We start from the raw sequence: 11,645 nt of genomic DNA on the forward strand, positions 1-11,645 counted from the left end.
TTCACCGGTGCTTTACTAAAAACCAGCACTGGCACTGAACACTTTAAAATTTTTTTAATTAATTAAATTCAATTAACTTTTAAAATTGGAGTATAGTTACTGGAGTATAGATGGCTGGATGGCATCACTGACTCAATGGACGTGAGTTTGAGCAAGCTCCCGGAGTCGGTGATGGACAGGGAAGCCTGGCGTGCTGCAGTCCACGGGGTCACAAAGAATCAGACACGACTGAGCGACTGAACTGAGCTGAACTGATAGTTGCTTTACACTGACGTGTCAGTTTCTGCTGTACGGCAAAGTGAATCGATAAAAAAAAAAAAAAATATATATATATATATATATATATGCCCTCTTTTTTGGATTTCCTTCCCATTTAGGTCACCACAGAACCAACTGGAGTTCCCTGTGGCACTGAAAATTATAAACTGGATTATATTTTTGTCCTTCTGGCCTCTGTGTGTAGATTCTGGAAATGCTTCTTATCAGCTGGAGGAGAGCACAGATCCTCACACGCAATGTCCACTGAATAGTTGTTTGTTGAATGAGTGAATTTACAAAATACCCTAGCGATATCATGAAGAGACTTCCTGAATTAAATGAAGGTGAGGACAGTGAAGGATCATGTTATATACTGGTCAAATATATTTTTGAAGTATCAGAGACCACATAGGTAAATACATGATTTGTGGAAGTATTAACATGAATGCCCAACAAAGTTTTATTTCCTGTCAGGCTAGCTCTTCTTCCTTAATTATATTTTAGTTTTTCTGTAAACCATCCAAAATGGCCAACTCTCTATGCTTTAAAAATAGTTTTTTATTGTTTCCCTTCTATAGAATGAAAATCTGTTTCAAAAACAGATAAAATAATTTTTTCAAAGGAAATTGAAAATTAGCATTCATTCTGACCTAACTATATTCAAGAAAATTTTGTGTGAGCTTGTGTTGCTTATATATAAATGGTTGCGTATTGATTAAACAGAAAATTCAAGTGAATTAATACAGCCTGCTTTAATTATATATAGCTGCTGCAGGCATAAGAATTGTTGAACGATCTGAAACAGGAAATTGTGTTTTACCCCTTCCTTAACCTCCCTCCTTCCTTTCTAATTTCTCTCTCTCTCTAGTTTTGTACTAAGAGATTTATGGGGAAAGCATTAACCCAGAAGTTGTTCTTTTCCTACTAAAATTCGTGGCTGTATATAAAATCCTGTTTAGTAGAATGTGAAAAAATAATTCTAAATGTCTGTTTGTAAGACTGGGCTATATTTTCAGGTTCTCACAAATGCACAGATCTGTGCAGTAGTACCTAGAAAAGCAAAAATGAAAAGCTCAACTTATGAAAATACCATAGCTGAAGAGCATCGCTAATTGCCGGCTGTAAGAGCGACAGCATTTTGTAATGGGTGCGTCTAAGCAGAGAAGGCAAAATGTCCCACTGAGATGAAACAAGCTGTTTAGCACAAAACACAGAAGAGCAGAACGCGTGTGTCATTGCTCTCTCTCTCACACACACACACACAGAGGTGACAAAAAGAGGAAGTGGGCAGGAAGACCAAAACATTTTGCTTACATGCATCTGGTTAAGAAGTGCTTCACTTTGCTGAGGAAGGGTTGGGGTGTCTAAGACGAACACTACAACGTAATTGTATCCAAACAGTTCTTTAGAAAGCAGTTACTTTTTAGTTGGCAGCAAACATACACTTAAGCTACCATATAGTAAACATTTTACTCTGTGAATTAAGTTGTTCTAGACAAAACCGTTATAAAGTTTTTTAATTTATCAGACAACAAAAACTTAGAGGCTAGGTATAGTGTTCAGAAAGGGCTCGCATCCCAGTCGGACCCAACTGATACTTTAAGACAAAATTCTTATAATCCACAAGGGAAGCCGGTTAACCAGCGCCACCCAGTGGTTCCACAGGGGTACTTGCAGCGCAGTGTCTGCCTTGATGCCCATCATCGGCACTTCTTTCTTTTTTCTTTTTTAAATTTTGGCTTCACTGTGTCTTCATTGCAATAGGTGGGCTCTCTAGTTTCTGCTCTTGGGCTTACTTGTTCCATCGCATGTGGGATCTTAGTTCTTAGTTCACTAACCAGGGGTTGAACCTATGGCCCCTGCGTTGGAAGGCAGATTCTTAATCACTGGGCCACCAGGGAAGTCCCCCATCGCCGTTTCTTCTGTCTTTGCCTTCTTTCTATTTTCTCCTTATCTGCATTCGCCCTCTCTCTCCATCATTATCTTCTGTTTCCAACCCTCACCCTGCCTTGACTGGTCTTTCTCATCATTCATGTATTACCAATATGAGGCAAATTACTCAAAGTTTGAGGAGCTGTGTTCCCCAGCATCCACGTTATACTTACTTTCCTTTCTCACATTCTTTCATAGCATCCCATATTTTTTTTAAAAAAGGATTATTGAAGTATAGATGATTTACAACGCTGCATTAATTTCTGCTGCACAGCACAGGGACTCCATCTTACATATATATGTAGTCTTCCTTCATACTCTTTTCCACTATGATTTCTCACAAGATATTGACTATGGCTCCCCGTGCCGCACAGTAGGGCCTCGTTGCTTCTCCAGTCTGTGTGGAGCAGCCTCCCTTCCTCATGACCACCACGAGTCTGCTCTTCTGTCTGTGCGTCTGAGTCTGCTCCATCATGCACAGATGTGTTCGTTCATGTCACTTTTTAGATTCCACGTATAAGTGATGACTTTGTGGAGTATCTCTTCTCTCCATCATGCCAGGGCCTCTCTTAGCCATCTTACATCTCTTCCACAGACATTCAGTCTTTCAGAGAAGGAGGAGGAACACCAGCTTTGATGGTAGAAAGACATGATTTGGGAAGAGAACTTATTCCCCACTAATTGTGAAGCCGTGATACGATGCCTCGCTTTTCTCATCCATAAAATGAGGAATCCTGTAATCTGGTTTCAAAATTAAATCAAAATTAAAAATGATGTAGTGGTCCGGAACTGGTGTCCAATAGAAAGTTCCAGGTCAATACTAGTTTCTTTCTTGCAAAATCACCCCATCGCACGATATTTTGTCGACTCTCTGAGCCAGGTTAGTTGTACGAATACCATTCATTGTTCACTGAAATTCAATAACTGGTAGGGAGAAAAAAACAAGCAAGAGTGTGGATTGAGAGCTTTGTGGGTGGACATTCTCTGTTACAAAAATAAAGAAGCACTTTAGATCAGCTCTGATAGGAGAGTTTAGAGAATATGGTAGTTAGGGAAGGATTAGGGAATCCTTGTAAATGGTGAATTACCCTGGGTATAAGAAAAATTGCAACCAAGTATACAGATTCAGGCGGAAAAGGCAATGGCACCCCACTCCAGTACTCTTTCCTGGAAAATCCCATGGAAGGAGGAGCCTGGTGGGCTGCAGTCCATGGGGTCACTAGGAGTCAGACACGACTGAAGCGACTTAGCAGCAGCAGCAGCATACAGATTCAGGAGAGAATTAGTGAATATATATGTAGATGGTCTTCATCATGGTTCCAGCACAGAGTTCCTAAGACTTTTAGAATTTCCTAAGGGATAAGGGTAATAAGCCCTTTTTTGTTATGGTAATGAAGTAACTTGTGGAAGGGCCCTGGATCTTTAAGGATGGGGTCTGATCACCAGGGGAGCTAACCCTGTGATTAAGGGGCTGGAAACTTCAGTCCTCACCTCTCACCCCCACTTCTGGGGAGGGGGAAAGAGGCTGGAGATTGAATCAAATGACCAGTGATTGAATCAATCACTCCTATGTAATGACACCCCATAAAACCCCCCAAAGGACAGATTCTGAGAGCTCCCGGGGTGGTGCAGAGGGGGTGAAGCATAAGGACAGCATGGAAGCCCCACGCCCTGTCCCCACTTCTCCCCCTGGGCATCTCTGCTTCCTAGCTCTTCCTGTCGCTGTTCAGTTGCTAAGTTGTGTTCAACTCTTTGCAACCCCATGTACTGCAGTACGCCAGCTTCCCTGTCCATCACCTTCTCCCGGAGTTTACTCAAACTCATGTCCATTGAGTCGGTGATGCCACCCAACCATCTCATCCTCTGTTGTCCACTTCTCCTCCTGCCCTCAATCTTTCCCAGCATCAGGGTCTTTTCCAATGAGCCAGCTCTTTGCACCAGGTGGCCAAAGTGTTAGAGCTTCAGCTTCAGCATCAATCCTTCCAATGAAAATTCAGGGTTGATTTGCTTTAGGATGGACTGGTTGGATCTCTTTGCAGTCCAAGGAGTCTCAAGAGTCTTTTTCAACACCACAGTTCAAAAGCTTCAATTCTTCAGTGCTCAGCTTTCTTTATAGTCCAACTCTGACATCTATACATGACTACTGGAAAAACCATAGCTTTGACTAGATGGACCTCTGTTGGCAAAGTAAAGTCTCTGCTTTTTAATATGCTGTCTAGGTTTATCATAGCTTTTCTTCCAAGAAGCAAGCATCTTTTAATTTTGTGGCTGCAGTCACCATCTGCACTGAGCTCTTCCTGAGTTATATCCTTTTATAATAAACTGAATCTAGTGAAGAAATTGCTTCTCTGAGTGCCAGGACCTGCTCTAGCAAATTAATGGAACCCAAGGAGAGGGAGGCGGGACTCTCCAGTCTACAGTGAGCAGCTCAGAAGAACAAGTGACCTTCTGGACTGGGGACGGAGCCGGAAGTGGAGGCTGGGGGAGGGGGTTGGAAGAGGAGGAGGAGAAGGACCCTCATTGGTTTGCAGAGGTTGAGGTCATGTCAGACGACACACTCATCTCTAATTGCTTTTGGTTAAACATAAAGTGTTCTCAGTAGGAATTTGAAGATGTTCCATGAAATGATGTCTCTCACATCTGTGTAACATTCAGTAGAACATGATGGTAATGTGATTAAAAAGTACTCTTTTTAAATATTAAAATGTACATTGCTACCTTCTGATATATTCAAAGGACCTAGATATTTCCAGTGAATGAGCTGACCTATAGAAAAAAACCCTCCCAGAAATAAAACCTAAATGTTCAGTGTGATTTGAGTCCCTTGCAGCGATCCCCGTCTGTACAGACCTTTCCCAAGGTGTGGACTGTCTCTACTATGAGTCTGAATTAACCCAGGGCCTTAACTGTATGTAAGAGTTTGAATCGGGAATCCCCAGGTGGTGCAGTGGCTAGGACTCCTCACTCTCACTGCCGAGGGCGTGGGTTCAATCCCTAGCCAGGGAATTAAGATCCTGCAAGCATATGGTGCAGGCAAAAAAAGAAAAAAACAAACAAACCTTACTATCCAATTGGAGGCTTGAGCACACATGTGTGCACACTGCCTTGCAATTTCATGGCATATAGTTTAATAAGCTGCCAACAGGACTCCAGGACATGTGTGGATACAGCACTTGACTTACTCAGACATAAATTCATATTGACATGAAGTCATGTGATCAAAGCGTCATTCTGAGGGAGCATCCCCTTCCTGGTCTCCCTGTTCTGTGGACTAGACTCTTGGCTAAAATCGTGGTGAGTGAGGCCCGTGTATTCTGGGTGTGTCTGTGTGCTCAGCTGTGTCTGACGCATCGAGACCCTGTGGGCTGCAGCCTGCCAAGCTCCTCTGTCCATGGCATTCTCCAGACAAGAAAACAGGAGTGGGTTGCCATGCCCTCCTCCTGGGGATCTTCCCGACTCAGGGATCAAACCCTCATCTCCTGCGTCTGCCGCATTGCAGGTGGATTCCTTACTGCTGAGTCACTGGGGAAGTCTCTCTATTTCAGGCATCGATCTTTAAATGGAGCACTTGACATAAAGACAATCCAAAATATTAGTTAGGAGTCCCATATTTTGAACTCAAATTTATAAAGCTTACCAAGCAGCTAATTTAGACAACAAATAAATGTATACAACAAACAAATGTATCCAACAAATAAATGTACACAGCTCTGGTTCAGGGACACTTTCTCTACCCTAATATTAGTCCAAGAACTTCCTTTAGATCTCTGATTGAGATTCTCATTCTAGACTATTTCACCTCCTATGCCCCATGGATCACAGTACAATGTCATGGTTTAGACCAGGGACACTGGAGCTGGGCAACTGGGCTTTGAACAGGCCTCTAAACTCACTTCTTAGCTGCGAATCTGTAGACCAGTTGCTAGGTCTGTGCAGGCTGCAGTTTCGTTCTGCAGAATGGAGAAGCTTGTATCATACTACTGCGGTGGGATGAGTGAGGGTCTCCTAAAAGATAAATCCACACCCTAGTCTCTGGAACCAATGAATGTTAACTTAAGCTGAAAGTGGATCCTTATGGGTGCCTTTTGCTTAAGGACTCTGAGATAAGATCCTTCTGGATGGGGCCCTAAATCCAACAACAAGTGCTTAAAAGAAACAGAAGGGAAAGGGATGTGAAGCAGGAGACAGAGGAAGAAGGAGGCACAAGCCAGGAGGCTGCTGCACCCCAGAGGCTGCCCTGGCCAGAAGCGTTGTCTCCCCTTCCCTCCCACTGCCCCCGCCTCCCGCCCCCCCCCATCTTGGCTGAAACCCGGATCTCAGCCGTCTGGGCTCCAGAGCTGTGAGAGGACGCATTTCTGTTCGCGTTGGTTTGTGGCTGTTTGTGTCAAGAATCCACCTGCGATTTGTGGCCGCTTGGGAGACTGGTGCGAGGGCCTGCATCTGAAACCTGGGAGGATGCAGATTCACTGGTCCAGATCTGAGCTGGAGCATCACCCTTCACGCCTCTGACTTCTTAACCTTGACCTTCCTTGGGGGAACTCCTGACTTTTTAATCTTGAGTGCTTGATACCTTGGCACAAAATGATTGATACCAGTTCATCCAGGTGTCCGAAAGGGGCTGTTTAATTTTCTCCTGACATCAGGCCTGAGACGCCCCTCCTCTTGGTCTTTTATTCCAGCTCATGGGCTATATACTGTCGCTGTTTTTCTTCTGAAGTTATACCTGTGTGCAGTATGCAGTAAGTCCCCTGTATACAAACGAGTTCTGCTCCAAGAGCGCGTTTGTAAGTCCACTGTGTCCGTCAGTCCAGCAAAGTTCCCTAGGTACCCAGCTAGCACAATCAACTGTATGGTACTGAACTGCGGAAGGTTTATAATACTTTTCACACAATGGTACATGAAAATCAAACACAGAAAATAAAGAAAACACTTTGCAGCGCACAGTACAGGACCTTGAAGAGTACAGTGGCACAGAGCAACAGCTGGCACACAGGGGCTGGCATCGAGCGGGCAGACAAGAAGAGCCCCCAACTGGCAGCGGGAGAGGGGGAGGGAGACGGGAGAGCTGAAGGGTCACTGGCGATCGGAGGCGGAGGGCAGGCTGCGATGTCACTCGTGCCTGACGTCGACAGAAGGCAGTTGGCATTTCGAGAGCTGGCCTCTTAAAGGTTTGTGTGTAGGGGACTTACTGTATAGGTAATCTCTGGAAAGTACTTCAACAGTTCCCAGCACGGGCTATGAGCTAAAGAAAAACAAGATCCATTAGCGTGACTTCCAATCTCATGCTCCAGTTTTGAGCCTTGTTTGGTCATTTCTTGTTGGATATTTTCACCTACTTATTTTGAGATATTTCACTCTCAGTATGCGTAAAATAAAACTGTTTTATCTTTCTCAAAAGTTCTATTTTAAAATTCCCCTTTCACTGATCATTACATTATTTTCTTATTCAAGCTTCTTCTTAGTCATCTTTAACTTCTTTTTCTGTTTGTTTGTTTGCAGTGCTTTATTTAACTATGCTACTTTGTTTGTGGGCTTCCCAGGTGGTTCAATGGTAAAGACTCTATCTGCCAAGTAGGAGACCCTGGTACCATCTCTGGGTTGGGAAGATCCCTGGAGAAGGAACTGGTAACCCACTCCAGTATTCTTGCCTGGGAAATCCCATGGACAGAGGAGCCTGGCGGGATACACTCCATGGGGTCGAAAAAGAGTCAGACACAACTTAACGACTGAACAACACGAACAACAAAACTAAAATACTTTGTTTGATATTAAGCCTTCTTTGTATATTTCCTTGACTTTCTCAGCATTAATACCTGTTGATGCCCACATGGTAATCTGCATATCTTTTTTTCATTGAGTTATAGCTTTTGTGTTTATTTGTTTTGTGGCTTGTGGGTTCTTAGTTCCCTGGCCAGGGATTGATTGAACCTGTGCTCTCTGCGGTGGAAGCTTGAAGAGTTAAACCACCAAACCATCAAGAATATCCCTAAATAGAGGTATAGTTGATTTACAATATTGTATTGATTTCAGATGATCTTTAACTTATCTGTATCATGACTAATGGCCTATTAAAGCTATGTAATATTATTCAAAATTCCTCAATTTGCCCCCCAAACCCAGCCTAGTTCTGATTCACAATTTTGTATACTAAGAGTATTAAGACAAGTATTACCTGAATGTAAAATTTTTCTCCACTCTGTATTTAGAGTTCAGACATCTGAAGATAAGTATTTCTTAAATAGTGTTTTTATTCATATTATCTTTCTACTAAAAATTATAACCGCACTTACCTAACAATAGAAAGTGACAAAATCCCACAAAGCACACATAAAATAATTTTCAAAATTATGGTACAAATTAGAAACAGTTTCAACTTTGTGCAATTCTAATATCTTTGAATTCCTGCTCCAGTGTTTTATTTTAGCTTTAATACTTGTTGCCAAATTCAAAGAAACTATTATTAAATGATAAACACTAGAAAGTTTTTCATGTTCAATTTTTGTTTTGTAATATGTTCAGTTCAGTTCAGTCGCTCAGTCATGTCCGACTCTTCCTGACCCCATGAATCGAAGCACACCAGGCCTCCCTGTCCATCACCAACTCCACGTCCATCGAGTCAGTGATGCCATCCAGCCATCTCATCCTCTGTCGTCCCCTTCTCCTCCTGCCCCCAATCCCTCCCAGCATCAGAGTCTTTTCCAATGAGTCAACTCTTCGCATGACGTGGCCAAGGTATTGGAGTTGCAGCTTTAGCATCATTCCTTCCAATGAACACCCAGGACTGATCTCCAACTGGTTGAATCTCTTTGCAGTCCAAGGGACTCTCAAGAGTCTTCTCCAACACCACAGTTCAAAAGCATCAATTCTTGGGCACTCAGCCTCCTTCACAGTCCAACTCTCACATCCATACATGATCACAGGAAAAACCATAGCCTTGACTAGACGGACCTTTGTTGGCAAAGTAATGTCTCTGCTTTTGAATATGCTATCTACGTTGGTCATAACTTTCCTTCCAAGGAGCAAGCGTCTTTTAATTTCATGGCTGCAGTCACCATCTGCAGTGATTTTGGAGCCCCCCAAAATAAAGTCTGACACTGTTTCCACTGTTTCCCCATCTATTTCCCATGAAGTGATGGGATTGGATGCCATGATCTTTGTTTTCTGAATGTTGAGCTTTAAGCCAACTTTTTCACTCTCCTCTTTCACTTTCATCAAGAGGCTTTTTAGTTCCTCTTCATTTTCTGCCATAAGGGTGGTGTCATCTGCATATCTGAGGTTATTGATATTTCTCCCAGCAATCTTGATTCCAGTTTGTGCTTCTTCCAGTCTAGCGTTTCTCATGATGTACTCTGCATAGAAGTTAAATAAGCAGGGTGACAATATACAGCCTTGACATACTCCTTTTCCTATTTGGAACCAGTCTGTTGTTTCATGTCCAGTTCTAACTGTTGCTTCCTGACCTGCATACAGATTTCTCAAGAGGCAGATCAGGTGGTCTGGTATTCCCATCTCTTTCAGAATTTTCCACAGTTTATTGTGATCCACACGGTCAAAGGCTTTGACATAGTCAATAAAGCAGAAATATATGTTTTTCTGGAACTCTCTTGCTTTTTCCATGATCCAGCAGATGATGGCAATTTGATCTCTGGTTCCTCTGCCTTTTCTAAAATGAGCTTGAACATCAGGAAGTTCACAGTTCACATGTTGCTGAAGCCTGGCTTGGAGAATTTTGAGCATTACTTTACTAACGTGTGAGATGAGTGCAATTGTGCAGTAGTCTGAGCATTCTTTGGCATTGCCTTTCTTTGGGATTGGAATGAAAACTGACCTTTTCCAGTCCTGTGGCCACTGCTGAGTTTTCCAAATTTGCTGGCATATTGAGTGCAGCACTTTCACAGCATCGTCTTTCAGGATTTGAAATAGCTCAACTGGAATTCCATCACCTCCACTAGCTTTGTTCATAGTGATGCTTTCTAAGGCCCACTTGACTTCACATTCCAGGATGTCTGGCTCTAGGTCAGTGATCACACCATCGTGATTATCTGGGTCATGAAGATCTTTTTTGTACAGTTCTTCTGTGTATTCTTGCCACCTCTTCTTAATATCTTCTGCTTCTGTTAGGTCCATACCATTTCTGTCCTTTATCGAGCCCATCTTTGCATGAAATGTTCCCTTGGTATCTCTAATTTTCTTGAAGAGATCTCTAGTCTTTCCCATTCTGTTGTTTTCCTCTATTTCTTTGCATTGATCGCTGAAGAAGACTTTCTTATCTCTTCTTGCTATTCTTTGGAACTCTGCATTCAGATGTTTATATCGTTCCTTTTCTCCTTTGCTTTTCACTTCTCTTCTTTTCACAGCTATTTCACGCCTCCCCAGACAGCCATTTTGCTTTTTGCATTTCTTTTCCATGGGGATGGTCTTGATCCCTGTCTCCTGTACAATGTCATGAACCTCATTCCATAGTTCATCAGGCACTCTATCTATCAGATTTAGGCCCTTAAATCTATTTCTCACTTCCACTGTATAATCATAAGGGATTTGATTTAGGTCATAGCTGAATGGTCTAGTGGTTTTCCCTACTTTCTTCAATTTAAGTCTGAATTTGGTAATAAGGAGTTCATGATCTGAGCCACAGTCAGCTCCTAGTCTTGTTTCTGTTGACTGTATAGAGCTTCTCCATCTTTGGCTGCAAAGAATATAGTCAATCTGATTTCAGTGTTGACCATCTGGTGATGTCCATGTGTAGAGTCTTCTCTTGTGCTGTTGGAAGAGGGTGTTTGCTATGACCAGTGCATTTTCTTGGCAAAACTCTATTAGTCTTTGCCCTGCTTCATTCCATATTCCAAGGCCAAAATTGCCTGTTACTCCAGGTGTTTCTCGACTTCCTACTTTTGCATATTGCATTCTAATATGTAGCCTTTTTAAAAGATTAGCTTATCAAAAATTATTATGTTATCACTTATAATTGTCACAGAATAATATTGGTTTTGGGGGATCATGTTTATTTGCATCTTTGCAATTTGACACAGTATTGAGAAATATTTGGGATGAGGTAGAAAACTGAGGAATTTTTACTCTAAAATGACTTTATTAGAAAAGAAATTCTCTTGAAAATAGTAAATATCACTTTTAACTGGAAAAAGTTCAGTTTCCACCTTTTACCCTCTATACTGTCATCTTTTCTCCTTTTTTCTCTTTCTTTCTTTAGGACAGTACCAGCAGACTCTTGAGAGTCCCTTGGACTGCAAGGAGATCCAACCAGTCCATTCTGAAGGAGATCAGCCCTGGGTGTTCTTTGGAAGGAATGATGCTGAAGCTGAAACTCCAGTACTTTGGCCACCTCATGCGAAGAGTTGACTCATTGGAAAAGACTCTGATGCTGGGAGGGATTGGGGGCAGGAGGAAAAGGGGACGACAGAGGATGAAATGGCTGGGTGGCATCACTGACTCGATGG

Source organism: Bubalus kerabau, chromosome 5, assembly GCF_029407905.1.
Source record: "Bubalus kerabau isolate K-KA32 ecotype Philippines breed swamp buffalo chromosome 5, PCC_UOA_SB_1v2, whole genome shotgun sequence".
Classification (NCBI taxonomy): Eukaryota; Metazoa; Chordata; class Mammalia; order Artiodactyla; family Bovidae; genus Bubalus; species Bubalus kerabau.